This window comes from Pteronotus mesoamericanus, unplaced genomic scaffold (assembly GCF_021234165.1).
Source record: "Pteronotus mesoamericanus isolate MK-2021 breed Mesoamerican mustached bat unplaced genomic scaffold, CSHL_Meso_final contig_164, whole genome shotgun sequence".
Classification (NCBI taxonomy): domain Eukaryota; kingdom Metazoa; phylum Chordata; class Mammalia; order Chiroptera; family Mormoopidae; genus Pteronotus; species Pteronotus mesoamericanus.
Window position 1 is genome coordinate 1,093,680 of NW_026555065.1, and position 18,833 is coordinate 1,112,512.

At 52.8% G+C, this 18,833-nt stretch overlaps 1 protein-coding gene across 2 annotated transcripts in view; it reads right to left on the bottom strand.

Annotated features, from left to right (window-relative positions):
• Nucleotides 1-18,833, bottom strand: part of CORO2B (coronin 2B) — a 125,833-nt gene that overhangs the window by 101,490 nt on the left and 5,510 nt on the right. The gene's annotated exons all lie outside the window — the stretch shown is intronic.

Genomic DNA, 18,833 nt, shown 5'->3' on the forward strand with positions numbered 1-18,833 from the left:
GATGCAGGTTGCCAAATTGCTCTCCAAAAGGGTGATATTCCTCTACTTTTATGTGTCTTTGATAATGGCTTACACAATGTTGGAATGGGCCACCCATGATTCCTGGGACAGTCCTCAGCATCTGGGAGTTCAGAGTTTTTCCTTTTTTTTAGGATTTCTTAAAAGTTTGCTTAAGGCCCTGGCTGTTTTTCTCAGTTAGTGAGAGTGTCATCCCAATACATGAAAGTTGCAGGTTTGATCCCCAGGTAGGGCACACACAAGAAACAATCAGTAAGTGCATGGATAAGTGGAACAAATTCTCTGTCTCTCTCTCTTTCTCTCTCTTCCTCTCTCTCTAAAATCAATCAATAATTTTTTTAGGTTTGCTTATTTTTCTCCTAATTATCAATATAATAAATGTATAATATAGAAAGCCAAACATGGAATTGTGCAACCAAATAAAACAAAAGCACCTATAATTCCATCTTTCCAGAGATTCTTAGAAGACATGAGTTCTGAGCGTCAGAATGCTAGGATGAGGAACGCAGGCTAAACTGGAGGCTGCTGTCTTTAATCACGGCACGTACTCGTACATGTTTAGACCCTGGCCTTTCCACAGATACTCCCTGGAAAGGACATGCACATATTCTAGTTACACTGCTGAGATCAAATACCACCCTTTCACCATCACATTTTTAAAAAATAACCTTTAAACTCCTGGTGTGAAGTCCCACTTAGGACTGGCAAGGTATTCTTAGGGACATCCTCAGTGAGGGCCTATCTTTGTCCTTCATTAGCAGGCCTCCCCTCCTTAGCCACAATCTGGATGGAATCTTTCAGACATAAGCTTGGTCCTTTCAAGGTGGGGAAGGTGGATTAGGGGCCAGGGGAGGCTGGCCATAAAGTGTCAAACTGTTAACTCCACGTTAGAAGCTGGGTACTGAAAGGAGGCCCCAAAGTGTTCTGAACCGTGGCTGGAGCTCCCGGAATGTGTTGAGAGAAGGGAGCACCCAGGGCGACGACACTGAGGAGCAGACACTGCAACGGTTACTGAGGACTTACCATGCCTGGCTCTGTGCTGAGTGCTTTGCATACATAAGAGAAACTTCAGGCTCTCAATGCTACTTGTACAACAAGGAGTAATCACAGTAACTACTATTGCTATTCCTATTTAGAAATGAGAAAACTGAGAATTTAAAACCTGTTCAGGACCTCATACCCAGACGGTGGAAAGGGCCAGGACTAGGGCCCAGGCAGGCTGACTCCACAGCCAGGGCTCCTACTCTGAACCTCCTGGGTGTACACATTCTGTGTGAGCCTCCGAAGGAAACCAGATGACCTTCTGAATCCTGTAACACAGCACTTGTATCTCTGGGTTCCGTCCACCTCGACCTCTGTCCTCAGATCCAGGGTCCCCAGAGTTCCACAGCCTAGATGGCTTAAACAACCTCACAGTTGTAGAAGCTGGAAGTCTAAGATCAAGGTGCCAGCAGGTTGGTTCCTGGGGAGGCCTCCGTCTCCCTGGCTTGCAGACAGCCACCTTCTCATTGGGTGCTCCCAAGGCCCTTCCTCTGTGTGCCACACACTCCTGGTGTCTCTTCCTCTTCTTCTAAGGACAGAAGGGGTTAGGAGCCTATCCTGATGACCTGGTTTAATCTTAATCACTTCCTTAAAGGCCCTGTCTCTAACTACAGTCGCGTTGAGGGTTAGGGCTTCAATATATGAATTTGGGGGAGACACAATTCAGTCCATAACATCGTATCAATCAAACCCTTCTCTGAGAAACGTAGACTCATACATCTCCCGGATGACCTCGCACTGTTCCTGCAACTCCTCCACCATAAAGGCTCTTTTGTCATCAGGTCTCTTTATTAGCCTTATTGACAAGCGTGCTTTTTGGTGTTTTTTGTTTTTGTTTTTGTTTTAGTAGATTATAATTATTTGGAGGTTACAGGCTGACTTTCACTGGTTTGTGCATACCTTCCCATTCATTCATTCAACTTATTCATTCATTTGGTCAGCCACTCAGCCATCCAGCAACCAGTTTAATAAGCACCTCCTAGGAGCCAGGCACTGTATTAGGCCTGGGGCTCCAACGGTGCACAAGATACAGCAACAATTCTGCATCCTGATTCAGCCAGCCTGCCCAATGCTCTCTCCCCATTGTGCTCCCTAAGCCCAGGCCACTCGACATTTCTCACTTCCTCTCCTAACATTCCCTTCACAAACTCTTAGTAGGCAAAAGGCTCTTTAACACCTTCGTTCTCAGGGGAAGCAGATGGTGTTAATCTTATGGGGCATCTGTTTCTAGGCAAGGGATTGCAAAGCTGTAGGTTCCCTTCTGGGAAATAAAATTATACCTGTCCCAACAAGGGAAATAAGCATGTGCTTGCAAGATTTATACAAGCAGTCTCTCTCTGCTCAGGACACAGGCATGCTTCCATGACATATTTCTACTAGAAAACAGAAAGGAATCGCCTCCTGGTGTATTCAAGTTGCTTGTCTTACTGAACCTCTCTTCACTGATGTAGAGAACCATGAAACTCACACCTACCGTCCTCGCCCCAGGGCAGGCTATAAAAGAAGGAGAAACCCCATAGCAGGCAAAACCATGGGATCCCCACCAACCAGAGCCCTGGGAACCAGGGAGATAAGCTGGATCCTGCTTAACTTGGTACATGACAGGGATAGATAAAGAGTTAAACACTCACATTATCAAGAGTAGTCAGAGCGCTCTTTGGGCTTATCTCTCTCTTAGTGGCCTGAAATTTCTATATCAAGGTGAATGAAAACATCTAGGTAAAATATGCATGTCCACAGTCAGCATCTAACTCGGGCCAAATATCCCAATCACTGCAGTCCTCGTACCTCTCCCTTGTTCCCTTCTGCAACACCAAGCATGACCTTAGGTGAAAAACAGAATATTTTAATTTTTTATCATAAAAAAATACATGCCAAAGTGAAGAGCAATCTTTTCAAAACATAAATCTGGTGTTACTCCCCTGCATAAAGCCAGTGAACAGTTCCCTCCTCCACCCTTAGGATCAAGTCCAGGGTCCTCAGAGATTGGATTACAATGGCCCTCCATAGCCTGGGGCCTGCCACGCCTCAACCTCTTTCTCAAAGCCTTTGCCTCTCTTCTCCTGGCCTTTGTACCGCTGATGTTCCCTCTACTTTGATCATTCTTCCGTCTCTTCACTTGGCTAAATCCTCCCCCTTCTGAGCCACTTCTTAGGCTGGCCTTCCGATTCCCCCTGGCCTGCGTTCGCCGCTCCAGTCGCCTGCTCAGACCCTGCTCCCCGCACTCCCAGGGCGCCCTTGACAGTAAGCTCCCTGCAGGCCGGAGCCTCTGCCACATTCCTCGCTTTACCCCGCCTCTGTGCACACAGGAGTGCTCAGGGGACACTGGCTGAATGAAGGCCTAGTGACAGGCAGGCCCCTCAGCCTCTTGGTGCTGGCCTTCCTCACAGCTGTGGAGGCCAAGGGCAGTGTCTCCTCCATTTCTACTTCTCCAGGACCCGGGGCAGGGCTTGGCACATGGCGGGTGCTCAAGAAATGTTTGCTGTGTTAAGGGACGGGGCTGTGGAGAAGCGAACAGAAAACTCAGCTTTTTGGATAGATTTTCAATCTTCCCGTGGGCCTGTCAGCTGTTCACACACCCACACACCTGCACACCACCTGTCCTCCTTGATGAAGACACACAACACCACAGGGAGTGCCACTGCCTTAAAGCGAGGAGGTGTCCTGTCCTTTTTAATTAAAAGTCAAATAGGCAGCTTCCTCCCCACTCATTCCTATTTCTCCAGGTCATTTCTGGAGCTGAGAATCAGCAGGACAGCTGAGAGGGAGGTGCGGGGGATGTGGAGAACTCGCTGGGCTTGCATCTCTCCCTACCGACCCTCCTCCCACACGGCGCAGTCTTCCTGTGGGTGACCAGGCAAGGGGTCGGGGGCCCACCAACCAGGAAGCTGGGGACTGGGCCAGAGCTGTCCCCAGCTTACTGTTTTCACTTCAAGTCTCCTTTTCTTTTGCACTCCTTCCTCAAAGGCCCAGTGTTAGGGCGTTCCCTTCTTTTTCTGGGGAGGAAGGCAAAGCACCTGCCTCCTGGCATGACCCGCTGTCTCTGAAGGGCCTTAGGAGCCACATCAACAGAGACACTCCCAAGCCTGGGTCCTGGGGTGGAACTGAAGGCACAGAGAGGTTAGCAAAGACCCCTTTCTCTTTCTGACTGAGCCCCATGGCGGTCCAGGTCTGGGGCTCCAGCGAGGAAGGCAGGGGGTTAGTCATGCTAGCAGCTTGTCACCCGGTGCAAACTGAGCCTGATCTGCACGCAGTGAACCACTCCTGGGCAGAATGTGCTGAAAAACATCGCGGAGGCACAAACCAAGCGCAGTGGTAGAATGGGGCTGAGAGAGACAGACGTTCCAGGGAGGGTTCCTGAATGAGGTGGCACTTGAGCCAGGCCTCCAAGGAGGAGTGTAACTTCCATATTTTAAATATTTACAGAACAAGTGGCACTTAAATCACTGGTCTTTGGTGCATGTGTGCACACACATGCCTGCGTTTGATGAAGGGCTGTTTGTGAAGGGACGCTCTGGCCAGCAATAAGGGTACTGGGATCGTCTGAGAGTATCTTCTATCCCTGCAGCGCCGGGAGGAATCACGGCTACCACACAGGGGTCTCAGCGGCTGCTGCACAGTCTGCCTCCATCCCCTCTCCCCACCCAGAGCCCCTCCAGAGGGGGCCTCCATCAAGTAGCAGGGACAGCAGCAGCAGTCCACACAGAGTGGAGGGGGGCAGGGGACCCCTGAACCAGTCTCCAAGGACGAAGTTCATTAGGGCGCATCCTCTGTTGCCATGGAGACTCCAGGCCCACAGAGCCCCACTAATAGCCCCTGAATTCACTCAGGACTCGAGCACAATTACACAAGATGAATTTTTGAGTTGGAGCGTAATGAGACCTGGACATCCGGAAAGCATCTGGCAACCTCCCAGGGGAGGGCAGAGCCCCAGGAGAGCACACTGCTGTCACAGGGTCACCAGCCTCAGCCTGTCTTGGGCAGGAGGTCTGGGAGGCACCGGGGAGCGCGTTCCCTCCTTTCGAATTCTTCAAGGGCAGCACAGACTCTTTGTGAGCAGTGCTGGGGGGATGGGAGAAAGGAAGAATAAGCTCCCTGTATAGGTCCCAGGCCCTTTGGGAACCTTTCTGCTGCATCCTCTGATGGATTCGCCAACAAATGCATCTCACATGGCAGAAGCTACGCTGCATGCGCAGAATAGATTCTTCTGTCCGTGCAAAAAGTACAAATACGTCATTCAAAAATCTCTACTGGAACATCTATGAGCCAGGCACGAGGAACACGCCATGGGATCCATGGCATCGCACGCTCCCTCCCACGCAGGGCACAGGCGCTGTCCTCTGGCTCGGGAGCCAGGCTGTGGGCAGCTACAGCCATCTCGACACGGCAGTGACGTGGGAAGGACAGAGTGTGTTGTGAGGAGGAATCAGAGAAGGCTCCATGGAGCAAGCGGCATTTTGGCTTGGCCTTGAAAGCAGGGATCAGGAGGCCTTTTCAGTGGACAGAGAACAGAAAAGTACACCTCTGGGGCAACAAGCAGACCCGTGTGGCTGGATGGAAGGCTCTGGGCAGCGGCCAAGGAGGTAAATGGTGGGAAGCCAGGGGCAGGATGAGGCCTTGAATGTCTGGCTGTGCGGCCTGGCAGTGGGAAGCCAAAGGAGACTGCCACCCAGGTGGGCAACGGGCTCCAGGAGTACAGGCTGGTGGGTCCCCACCCCCCAGTCCACTACTCCAGGGCAGCCCGGGTCACAGCATGGTTGCCCCTGCTCCCATCCACATCGGCTTCCTTCACGCAGTGTCACTCTTGGAGAAGCTCCAGTCAGAGTAGAAACTTCCTCCCGGCAAGGCTCCGCACAAACCCCAGTGTTCTCAACACAGATCAGTTTACAGGTCAGCCCTCCGCGCCCAGCAAAGGGAGCGGAGGGAGGGGGCGAGGTAGGTCTGCAGGAGAGTTAAAAGTAGGAACGAGGAGCTGGAGAGAGAAGGCTGCTACAGAGGGACAATCCAGGTCTGATGGCCCTGGGGAGAAGCTCACCTGGCAGGGACTTGCCTCTCTGGGGCACTAAACCTCCTGGCTTTCCTCACATCCAGGCTTTTTTAGAAAGCAGGCCTACTCTTCTGAGAAAATGAGATTTCTGTCCTTGGATCAATTTCTTTCCAGGAGGTTATTAGCAAAAATCACTGGCCCTGCATGACAGAGGAGCCCAGGTGGCAAAGCTTCCTGTTTGTTTTCTGTCTCTGTCTCTCTCTTTCCAGGAACACAGCTCCCTCCCCAGGAGTGGGACAGACCAGTTCCAGCCAGCTGCCCCCCATCTTCCCTGACCTGAGGCACCAGGCTTTGGCCTCTGCGGATTCTGATTTTCTGAAACTGAAAATGTTTGTAAAGCTACCAAGCCTGTGGCACAAGGTAGATGGTCCAGTTACAGGGGGAGGAGCCGGATGTGGAGGACACGCCTCTGACCAGATCCACTTCTTCCCCGTAGGTTCTCCATCTCCCTCAACAGCAAGGCCAGGAGCCCCAAGTCGTCCACTGACTCCTGCCTCATCCACCGACTCTTTAACCTCCAAAACACCACCCTGCATCCTGTGTCCTCTCCAGGCCTTGCTGCTCCCACCAGGCCTCGCCTGGACCACAGCAATGCCCCCTAACTGGTCTGCTGCCCCCATGCTGGCCAAGAGCAATGGCTCTAACTGTGAACTGTGCTGGTCCCGGGAGGGGCAGGGACAGAGCCTCAGCACAGCCAGTGGCTCCTCTCTGCCCTGCTTTACCTCAGTAACCTCAGTAACCCTACTGAAGCCTCCACATCCATAGCAGTGGAGGCTCTTCCTTCCTTCCTTCCTTCCTTCCTTCCTTCCTTCCTTCCTTCCTTCCTTCCTTCTTTCTGAAAGGGAAACAGAACTTAGGGAGAAGCTGTTGGCTAAATTCAATGCTTTTGAGAAGCAAGCAGCCAGGCAGTTAAGGACATGGGGTCCGAATGCATCAGGGATACAATAACACCCTGGCTCTATCTCAGTTTACTGGCCGTGTGACTTTGAGCGTATCACTTGACTCCTCTGAGCCTCAGTTTCCTCATCCACAAAATGGACAACATAACAGTAGCACCCACCCTGTGCCTCACAGGCTGTTGAAAGAGTGCTAAGATGCATGTAACACAGCACCGTCCCTGGAACACGGTCAGCACCTAAACAAACATGAATCATTAGTATCTTGTTACTGGTGAGCGCAAATCCTACAGCACCTCCCTCCTTGCCGCTCCAAACCCAAGCCAGCCCAAGCAGAGGTGCCCAGCCGCCAGCGCCACCGCTTCCCTCTGTCACTTCTCCTTGACCCAAGAAGACTGTGCCTCTTAATTGCTCTTTGGTTTTACTCAATTTGAAACAAGCAGGACACCAATTCCCTGCAGGAAAAAATAAATATGCTTCTGCTCAAAATACTAATGAGGTTGGACGCAAGATGAGGCTGGCAGGGGAGGGCAGCCCCTAAGGACTTCCCTCAGTCTTGCCCGCCCTGCAGGAGGACACAGCCCAGTTTGGAGCATTCTGGAGAGGGCAGGTGGGAGGGGAGGCTCTGGCTCACTCCACAGGCCCAGGCCAGCAGGCGGGGGGCCCCACGGGAGGGGACGTGGGAATCCTGCTGCGGTAACGGCCCCTAGACTCATGGATCAAGTTCTTCTCCAGGAAGCTCCGGTACCACCTGGCTGTTGTCTTCTTTTCCCTCCACCCAGTCATCAAAGCCTGCAGATTCCTTTGCTCTGTGTCACCGATCCCTGGCGCAAAACCTCACCAGCTCAAAGGGGCTGCCAGGATCCTGGTCTGTAGCCTCCCCTCACTCCTGTCCTTTGTCCCCAAAGTGGCCACTCTCCAATAGTTGGTCAGTCAACACTAGTGAGCACATGCCAGCCTGGGGGAGGCAGGACTCACTGTGACCAGATCCAGCTTCAGCCTGCTTTCTAACCCTCTCCCCTGACGCTCCCCAGACGAGGGCCTCATGGCTGCGCCTTCAGTGGCAGGCGGCCTCCTTCTCAAAGCCTGTGAGTGTGCCACCCTCTCAGCCGGGAAAGATCTCCCCAGGTTCTCCTGCATCCCTCCCTCACTCCCCTCTGGGCCCTGATGTCCCCTTTTCAGAGCCGCCCTGCCTAACTGTCCCATCATTCTGTCCCCTGACCCCGCCGCATGTGTCTGCATACTGCTTACCACCACCGGACATCCTAATATTTATGTATTTGTGTTCTGCCTGGTCCCCCCACCCTCCAGGGCCAGTCCCCTGAGGGCAGGGACTTTTTCTGTTTTGTTTACTGATATCGATGTGTCCCATCACCTAGAACGGTGGCTAGTACAGGACGTGCTTCATGAGAGTTCATTGTGGTGGAATGTAATGACTTAATCATGTCTCTTTCCCCTGAAAAGTTCTTTACTGATTTATGCACCACTAGCCCCAGCCTCCATCCTTACCTCCCGTCCGCCTACTCCTCAAGCCCGCTCCGCACCTTCCCAGCCCCTCACCCTTCGCATTCAAACTTCCCTGGATGACCTCCAGGCCCTGGGAAGCCCCAGGAGCGCTGTTGCCCTTGCCTTTACTAATGCTGCACCCATGGTGTTCCACCCTCCCCCAAACCCTACTTATCCTTCAAAGTCAGACTGAGGCCCTACCTCCCCTCCGAGGTCTGGTCCAGTCTCCCAGGTCCTGCAGGACCAGGGTTCCATGCTGCTCCAGGCCCTGCATTGATCTGTGTCTGCCTCCCAAGCAGAACTCAACTTCCTTAAAGGTCAGAGAAATCCGTTCCCGCTGTGTCCCCTAAGCCAGCACAGCCCCTGGCAGGGAGCAGGGGCCCAGGAGATGGTAGTTTGTATCAAGATTTGGGTTATTCTAATGCTAATAATTGTTATTAATTATTACCTTTAACAAGGCCCACCATGGGGGACAGGTACCGCAAGCCAGCCGTAAGCTGGGAACCCCCGCCCTGGGAGAAGGCCCTGAAGCTCTGCACTGGGGGCCAAGCTGCCAGCAGGAGGTCCCGGTGCCCTGAGCGTAGACAGGCATGATCTGAGGCTGGCCACGTGGCCAGGGCACAGGGCCACAGGCTTTCACGTCTGAAGACAAGGCCAGTCCCATTGTCAGGAGCAAGTGCTGCCTTTCTCCTTGGTGCCTGCAACTCCCAGGGGATGTAAACCGGATACCCACATCTCCTTCCTGGGAGGAAATCCTGCCAGAATTCTCAGGGACATGGGACAGCAGGGCTCAGCTGGAAGAGGAAGAAGGGAAGGGGCCTCAGGGTAGGCCAGGGTCTAGGGCTGACCCCACAGGACACAGCTGAGACTGCCAGCTGCGCTGGCCACTCAGCCTTGCTCCCAGTGAGTTCTCTGCCCTGGAGCGCTGCATAGCTGGGACCTCCGCATGGTATGCTGCTTCCTATACCCCTTCCTACCCCTTCGCTGCCTCAGAGCAAAGCTGCTCCACAGCTCATCCGACTCTTTAAACACTATCAAGGGGCACACAGAGCTGGATCGATACCTCCCTCTTTTCAGAGTTGGAAACAAAGACCCAGAGAGGTGAAGCACCTTGCCCAAGGTCACACAGCATGTTAGAGATAGCTCCCAGAATAGAAACTAGGCTGAGATTTCAGTTGTTATTATCTGGAGTCACCAGGAAAGCATGTGCTAAAAGGCCTTCCTGGGACTAGAGGCAGGAGGTTGAGAGGGCTTTCTGTCCCCTCCAGAAATCCCACACCACTCCCCCTTCCTTCTGCAAGTACAACAGGCTCTGTCTGGCTTTAAACTCAAAGAAATTCCATCTCTGCTCACTGGCTCTCAAACACGGGAAGCAGCCCGTTCCCTGTGGCTTCTTCCCCAGAGGATACGTTCAATAAACAGAGCCCCTTTCTCATCTTCCTGCATAAATATTTCAGGAGACTAAGAAACAAACAGATCTGCGTTTGATCTGCTGCTGGCTACTCAGAAACAGGGGCCGCTCTATCCCAGGCAGGACCCTCGCCCTGCTCCGGGCACCGAAGTGTCCACCAAGCCATGGGAAATACAAGATGGCAGGGACAGCCACCTTCCTGCGGGGGCCGCTCACCTGGGTTGGGGAGCACGGTGCGGGCTAGAGAGCAGCATCCAGCTTTTCCCCAGAAGCACCCCCCACCACCCACTGCCTGTTGTTCCTGGAAATGGGAGAACATGGTCTGCTCAGTGTCTGTTCTTGGGGACAGCAGGGGACACGAGGTTCCCGCACAGGCAGGCGCCGCCTACAGAGAAAGAGGGTGCAGAGCCTCCAGAAACAGGTGGGCCACAGTCCTGGCTGGAAACCTTGGCAACTTTGCAGGCTGGTCCCCGTTAAGTCTCCCCCAAACATTCCTTTTGTTTTTCCATTCAAGTGTTTGTTCGTGGAGTCCATTATCCTTGGACCCAGAATATTCAGCGGCTCCCCACTGCCAACAGGATTCTGACTTCTCAGACTGTCATTTCCTGTGCTTCCCAGCCTCGCCCCACCCCAGCTTCCCAACCACATCTCTGCTCAAGTCACACTCCTACTCCCGTTAGCTTGGCTCCTCCCTTTCTCTCAAAGAAGTCCTTCCCTTCCCTAAATGCTGTTCTGCCTTTGCCTTTTATTCTCTCCTTTTCTCTTGCCCTTTTCAGGATGGCACATGTGTCACCTCCTCCATGAAGCCTTCCTGGACCATCCCACCCCACAGCAATGATCCCCCTCTCCTCCCTGAGCTCCCTCATGGATCGCTGCCACCACTGCCACCGGGAACTGCTCCTGTGACACTCTCACGTGTGAAGTCTTATCATTCCAACTCAGGTACAAGCGTCTACAGAGCTAGGCTCCAGCTTCTGTTTCAGCCAAGCATCTCAGGATAAGGGCTGCACATCAAAGAAATCCTGACACCCAGGCCTCACCTCCCAGAGATTCTGACTCTATTGTTCTGGGGGGAAGGGAGAAGAAAGGACCAACTACATAATTTGTAGGTCCCCTTGACCCGCACAACAATGATGAAAAATTTCAAGGTCCTAGTTCAGTTGGTTAGAGCATTGTCCCGCTCGGCCAAGGTTGCAAGTTCAGTCCCTGGTCAGGGCACATACAAGAATCCGAGAATCAACCAGTGAATAAGTAAATAAGTGGAACAACAAACTGATGTTTCCCTCCACTTCCTCTCTCTAATATCAATAAATTAAAAAAAAAAAAAAAAAAGAATTTCAAGACAGTATCAGAGCAAGTGACTCATAGGTTGCCCACCCGGGAAGCTGGCCCTGGGGACAAGCATTTAAAAGTCCCCCGGCAATTTGCAGCCGGCATGGACAACCACTACTAACAGCAAAGGGGAGCCACTGCAGGCTCTGTACCTCTGAGCTTCCCCCACAGCACACTCAGCAGCTGCGTCTCCTTCACCTCTGCAAGCCTGGGCCACCTGGGGCACAGACGAATATCTGTCGAGGGAATAAGTACATGAATGGATGGGGAGGTAGCTGGAACCCGAAAGCAGGGAAGGACCTTTTGTCCATATGTTTTTTAATTAAATACAAATATATTAAATATTAAAATGTTATTATACATACATATAATAAAATCATTATTATTTTATGTAATAAAATATTAACATTCAGATATTGAAGTATACTCAATATGCCTAGAGTGTTCAGCTTGAAAAGTTTTTACACATGCATACATTCACTTCACCACTGTCGCTCCAGAAGGTTCTCTTGAGCCCTGTTTCAGTTAATACTACACCCCACCCCCAACCCAGGTCACCAATGAAAATCGGATAGAATTTTCATCATGGAAGGATGTCCCGCTGAGGGAGGCTGACACAAAATGCCCTTACATGTGTGAAGGGCTGATATTTACACCGAATGGGAGGTTCACACAGGCTGAGTCACGGGGCACGCTTGTGGCAGTTGGGACTCGAACTCTGGTCCTCAACTTCCAAGTTTCGTGAACTTTCACAGCCCTCAGCAGCCTGGATGAGTCTGCGCGCACACGTGCGTGCACCAGAGGACGCAGCTCAGGAGGAGACTCTGGCTGCAGAGTCTGGGGAAGCTGGGGGAGGGAGGAGGATGGGACTGGGCCAGAGGCTGGGCAGCAACAGGGCATAAGCTCTGGGCATAAGCACATCTACAAGCTTATCGCACCCAGCCTTGCACCCAGACTTGAACCAGGTGATATTATTCTAAGATAGTTGGGAAAACTGAGTCCCAGCCAGAGGGAGAAGTAACCTATCCAAGATCATGTGGCCACACAGTGCCAGAACTGGGGTCTAGCCTGGAGCCTCCAAAACCCCATTGCACCGATCTCCTCATCACGCCTTGACCAAGTCTTCCTAGAAGGAGACTTATGACCCTCTGCCCTCTCCTGTTTTCTCAGCCCCTAGATCCAACCACGGGAAAGGCCCGCGCAATAGAGTCATCCCAGACAGAGCTTTCTCCTTGATGGAGAGGGACCCATGCCGCGCCCACTCCAAGGCACAGGGAGACACCTGCAGAAAGTTGGGCTGGGGGCCGGAACCCACACCCCCACCTCATTGCACACAGGCGTTGTGAATGACCACTCACCTCTCTGCCTCTAGGGTCAATGGCCTGGGGCAGGACACCAAAGGCACAAGGAAGATCATGTCATTCCTCTGCTTAAAACCTCTCCAGCGCTCCCCGAGCACCTCAGGATGAGCCTAAGATCCCTTGGCTCCTACCTGCCCCTCCAGTCTGTTTCAGCACAGGCTCTCCTACCCTTTTCACCAGCAGCTTCCAACTCTGGTCTCTCTGGAAGCTACACCCATGCTCTCTCCATGCCTCTGCTCATGCCACCCCCTCTCCCTGGGGTGCCTTTCTCTGCTCTTCATCCGCCTCTGCCTACTCATCCTTGAAGATGTGAGCTCACATCTCTGCCTCCAGAAACCTCCCCTGGCCTCCCCACCTGCTCCCCCAGGACTTCAGAGTTCTGGGCACACATCTTTGTCACTGCCCCACACCCCTGCTCGCCAGCCCCCTCCCCCCACATTCCTGCAGCTGTGCGTCCTTCTGAGCAGCCCGACCCCCCCCCACTAGACAGGGATGCCCCCGAGGAAGAGACAGCTTGGGTTCATCCATGCATGTTCCTTGCCACATGCTTTGGGCCTGGCACACAGAGGCTCAGTGAATGATTTTGGAATGAATCCGGGGGCCTTGTTTTATTTGACTAGGGGGAGGGGTGGGGCGCGTGCCCAGAGGTCAGGGAGCAGGGCAGCCAGGGTGGAGAGTGCACAGAATAATGGCCATCCTCTCCAGCCCCATTTCCCTGGCAAAGCCAGCTCCTGGTCACCAGCTGTCCCCTCCTGCCTCACTGTCCTCCTCAGGAACCTCTCCTGAGTCCCATTACTTAGGGTCCTGCTATCTATCAGTCAATGGCACGCACCTAAGGCAGTGCCTCTCCCAGGAGAACTTACATTTTAGTAACATTAACAAAGTCCAAAGGAACTGGATTCTATAGTAGTGGGCTCTGAGCAGGACGGCTGGGAGGGCATTCTTGACGAAGCAAGCACAGCGTGATTGGTCACGCACGGCCAGGCCGGCGGGCTGCTAAGTGTCCACAGGGCTGTGCAACCAGACACACTAGGGTCAGGTCCAGGGCCACCCTTCCCTGCTGGGAGACCCAGGGCAAGTGCCGCCCTCTCTGAGGTTCACGTTCTCACTCTGTAAAGTGGGGGTACCGGCAGAGTTGTGGGGTTACATGAGATAACGAAAGTGTCATGCTTGGCGGGCGACTCAGGAGAGCTAGCTGTACTGTTTCTGCTGCTTTTCCAAAGCGAAGGCCACAGAGCTTGCGGCTCCCACAGCCAGCTCCTGCACGGGTTCTCCAGGGGCCCCGGATGGTGGCTTTGTTTGTGGCTCCTGAGCCCCTCCTCTGCTTCCCTCCGCCCACTCTCCCTTCCTCCCTCTCTCCCTCCCTCCCTCCAAGCCAGAGTTCCAGGGAAAACTCTGCCTGGAGACTTCTCAAGCCGTGATAAGGTCTGGCCAGGGAAAGCTCTTAGCAACCCAGGCTCCCAACCCAGAGGCCCTTCTAATGGTTTCAGAGAAACAAAGGAGGGAAAGATCGCCTTCAGCCCAGGGTGCCAGGAGGGCCGGCTCTGCCCCAGCTTCCAGGAGGGAGAGGGGTTCACAGGCAGCCTTGGAGGCCAGGGTGGTGGCCTGGCACATAAACATGCGGCTGCCAGCTCTCAGTAATCACAGCAACCCCCCAACCCCGGCTGAGCAGGAAGAACCTCAGAAGTCGCTCCTGCCTCTGCCACCACCATGGCCAGGCCTCAGAGCGGGCACTGCCGGCTAGGCATTCGGGGGACAGAGCCTCTCCGTTCAGGTGCCCCCTGTGCTAAGTTCTCAGTCTCCTTTCTGCAACTTTCCCTCACCACACTCTTCCGAATCAATCCTCATCCTGATCTCTACTCGAAGCCTAGAAAAACCCATTGCACTGAAACTCACCCACCCTGAGCCCGCCATGAACCCAAGGGAGCTCCAGTTCTTGCTTGGCCACCTGTGCCCCCTTGGGTACAGCTTCTGAGGCCTCAGTTTTCTCCTCTGCAAAATGAGGGATTCTATTACATCTCTTTAGAGTCCCTTCCGGCTCTGGCAATCCATGGATCTATACGAAGGACTTCGCCCAGGCAGCAACATCAGGGAAGGGGTAAGACCTGCTACAATTCTGCCCAAACTTGTATCTTCACATCTGGTACCCTAACATTGGGACCACACCCCTGCCGAGTGCAGTGAGAGGTTCTAAAAAGGGCCGGACAGATTTCCCTGGCCTCAGCAAGCTCACAGTTAAGGAGTAAAGGTTCCTGCTTGTAAAACAATCAGCAAACAATGTTGTCTTTGCCTGTGGCTGGTGTAGTAGAGACTGGGGGGCTGCAGGAGCTCTGAGGCAAAGGAATTTCCGGACCCTGATTCGGGCCCTGAAATAGTCTCAATCCATAACAACTTGAGTTTGTTCTGAGATAGGACGATGACTACGGCAGGAAGGCAGACCCAGGGCCTTGAGAGGACAGATTTGTGATAATAAAATGTTATCAGGTACACAGAAATCCCCTTTCCCAGAATGCCACATTTTCCGGAATCCTAAATTTCCCCTGCATTCCTGCAAACCGACCTTTTACCTGGAGGCTGGCGGGGCAGGCATAAACAGCATTTTCTTCATGCAGTTGAACAAAAAACTCAGAAATTGAACTTTTTGTCGCCTTCCACCAACACCCTTTTTTCCAGCTGTTCCATGTCATGGATATTCCCCTGGGCTCCAGATCATAAAGGTATTAGTTCTGAAATCATACTCAAGGTGTTTAAATGGTTTGCTGCAAGTGCCTCAGGTAGTTGCAGATATCCCTTTCCATAATCTCAAAGGAAAAGTAGATCCGACCCCTCCCCCCCTTCTCCAGGGTGTCAGAATGTGTCTGGGGCAAAGGTCAAGGTCATTTGTCAATGGGGATTGGGTCTCTCTGCCAAGAGACCTGGGCAAGATTGTGCCCTGGAACCCGCCTTCCCCCACCTTCCGCAGGGAGCCAGGATGGTTCAGATCAAGGCTTCAATGCTTTATTTGGCTCATTTTTCACATGAAAGCAGGACACCCCATTTTTATAGCCCGATTATTTGTCCCAAGCATATTAAAACAGCCAAAAGAGGAAAGAGGAAAGCACCTTTCACCTGCACCAAACTAGCCTGCAGAATAAAAACCGAGAGGCGGTTTAGAAGAGATGAAGTTGTCTCTTCCACCAGCAGCGTATGAACCAGCTCTGGAGTCAGGACCACAGCAGGGGAGAGGCGGGTCAGCTGTTGGACTTAAACACTGGTGGGGGGTGCGGGGGAGCAGGAGGGGCTGCAAATTTGACTTTGCAATAAACCACCCCCTTCCACAACATCTACAAAGCGCCTTACTTACACATTTCCATATATCAGGACCCTAGTGAGACTGAGTACTAACTTGATTCCCACAGGTGAGGAAACAGAGGCTCAGAGACATTGAGGGACTAGCTCAAGGTCATACAGTAAGGAACAGAGTCAAGGGCCTCCGGATCCCCCAGTTCTGGCCACATGTTTCAGGGTCATTTCAGCCTGAAGGCGGCAAGACAGAAGGCCTGGGAGGCCGGCTCCGCGCCCCCGCCAGCTTTGTGAACCTTCTTAACTGTACCTCCGTTCCCTCTCTAGGCCTCTGTTTCTGCAACTGTAGAAAGTGGACCAATAATAGCACAGACCTCAGAGTTGTCATGAAATTAAATGAGTAAATATAAATGAAACATGTTGTATATGCCTACCATAAACTAAGGACTCTAGAAAGGTTAGCTACTTCTGCTGTTTTTGTTTATTTCACTGCCAGTTCCTTAAAAGCAGGGACCTAACACCTCGTAAAGGCTGGGAACTGCTTCCTTATAAATTAGTATTTATTAAATGAAGTGGAATAAAGATGAGGAGTCACTCTTCCGTTCCTAGAAACATGGATGCCATGGAGGCAGGGGCTGGACCTTATGACCGCGCTGGCTCTGGATGAAGCACCGAGTATGGGGGCTTCCTCCCAAGGGTCTGCGTGAGCACCCACCTGGCCTGAGCCTCCCTACCCCCTTGCTCCAGGCAGCCAAAGCCTCCAAGGGTGTCACCCTGAACTCCAACTTCCCTGAACTCAGGCAAGGCACACACCAAATGGACTTCTAACATGAAAAGTTTTATATACTGTCTCCCTATAGTTTTATTTTAAAGACCAAGGCCCAAACCAGATCATCAGAAAGTTTTAAAGAACAAAAATTGTTATAACCGGGCCCAGAAAAATATAACACGGAAATTTTCCTGCCAGAGCAAAGGTTCCTTTTGGGAAAATAAGTGACCCCTCGGGGAGGCTCTGTGAGGGTTGGACAACTGAACGTGGCACTTGCACACCCCTCTTGCCCAGGTCAGTTTAAGTGGCCCAGCTACAAGCCACCCTCCCTGTGTCCATCAAACCGCAGGGAGGAGGGAGACGGGAGGAGGGCGAGCCAGAGGCAGAAGGCCTGGGTGGGCAGCAGCCTCTGCTCCTCCTCACCGGGTGACTTCTGGCTGCCTACTTGGCCTCCCCATGCCTGTCTCCTCCTGAGTGAAGTGGTTCTGAGGGTTAAATGAGCCTATACATGTATCGAGCCCACCCCAGCGCTGCAGGAAGCGACCCCGGTGTGTTGTTTTTGACTCCAGACATTTGCCTGGGCTGTTCCCTTGGCCTATTATCCTCTCCTCAGTTCCCTCCTTTCACCTGCTACCTCCCACTCGCCCATCATGATTCAGCATGAAGTCGCTTCCTGATCCCCCTGACTAGGTCAGGGCCCTGCTATCATTCCCCAGGCTCCCTGTACTTTTCATTTCATAACCCCCAGGACACTCATTGTCAGCATTTCTTTAATTTTCTGGATACCAATAGCTAACACTAACTGCTAGTCTTGTGGTGAGTGCTTCACATGAATCAGCTCATTTAATCTTTATAACAATTCTTTAAGTACTATTATTATCAACCCCAACTAAGAGATGGGGAAACGGATTTTCAGAGAGGTTAGGCAACTTGCCGAAGAACACACAGCAAGTAAGTGACACAATGATACCTGTCTGATTCTAAAGCTGGAGTTCTTTAGAGCTGGCACCACCTAGGAACCAAGGGCCATATGAAGGGAAGGCCACTCCCGGTAAGGCCTGCAGGCCTGAGCCACAGACCTGCATCCCCTACATAAAGCGAGCATCGTGGAAATGGAGCGGCGGTCCTGCCTCAGCCACACCGAAGCAGCCCTATCTGATGCCAGACACCACGTGTGGGACGCCCTCCTCACCCTGCACATTTCCCCAAATCATTTACGAAGGCCACAGGGAAGTCTAAGCAAGACGCAACCATGGGTGTCACCTTCAAGGCAAGCAGCATTTAGGGAGCGCGCCTCAGTGCCAGGGCCGCAGACGCGCGGATTGGAGCCCTCCCCACTGGGAGGGCAGGAGCGGGGCGTGGAACACTGCCCGACAGAAGAGGCCTGGAACTCGGATGAAGGTGCGCTCTGGGGTCAGACGGCCCAGGCACAGATCACCCCTCCCCGACCCACTAAACCTGTCACCTTAAGCAACTCACCTACCCTCGCTGAGCCTCAGTTTTCTCCTCTGGAAAATCTCATGAGCCAGTGACAGAATCAACCTTATGGTCATACAGAGTAAGTGCGGTCATGTGGGCCCCGGGCCTGTTTAGTAACTGTTATTCTCACGCTGACGGTGATGAATCTTCACAGGATATAGACCATTATGGATTGAGAAGGATCAAAGCCAGAAGACCTGGGTTTGCATCCCATCTCTGACCCACATTAGCTGTGCGACCAGGGTGCAGCCATGTCTCCATTCAGATTCTATTTATTCAGCTGTAAATAGAGGGAGCCCACACCCCAGGACCTCCGAAGGGATTCAGCACAGTAACCCGCGTTTGCAGTCTGTGAACAGGACAGTTCTGAACAAACCTGGGTGCCTCCCATCCCTGTGTTAATTAATTGGAAGGAGGGTGCCAGCCAGAAACCAATTACGAAGTCCCTCCAGGGGCCTCTGTGGGGGAGCAGAGGGGAGGGGGCCAAGGAGGGTGGGTGCCAGCTCCTGCCCTCCTTCCCACCCTCCTCCCGCCTCGCCTCCTGCTCCTTCACAGTCAGTCCCGCACTCCAGACCCACAAAGGAGAGGCTCATTCAAAACAGCTTCTTTTCATGTGGAAGCCACTGGATTTGCATCTGTCCTCCCCTGGCAGGGCCTGCTCCGTGCCAGCTGCTCTGAGGCTGCAGGCTGC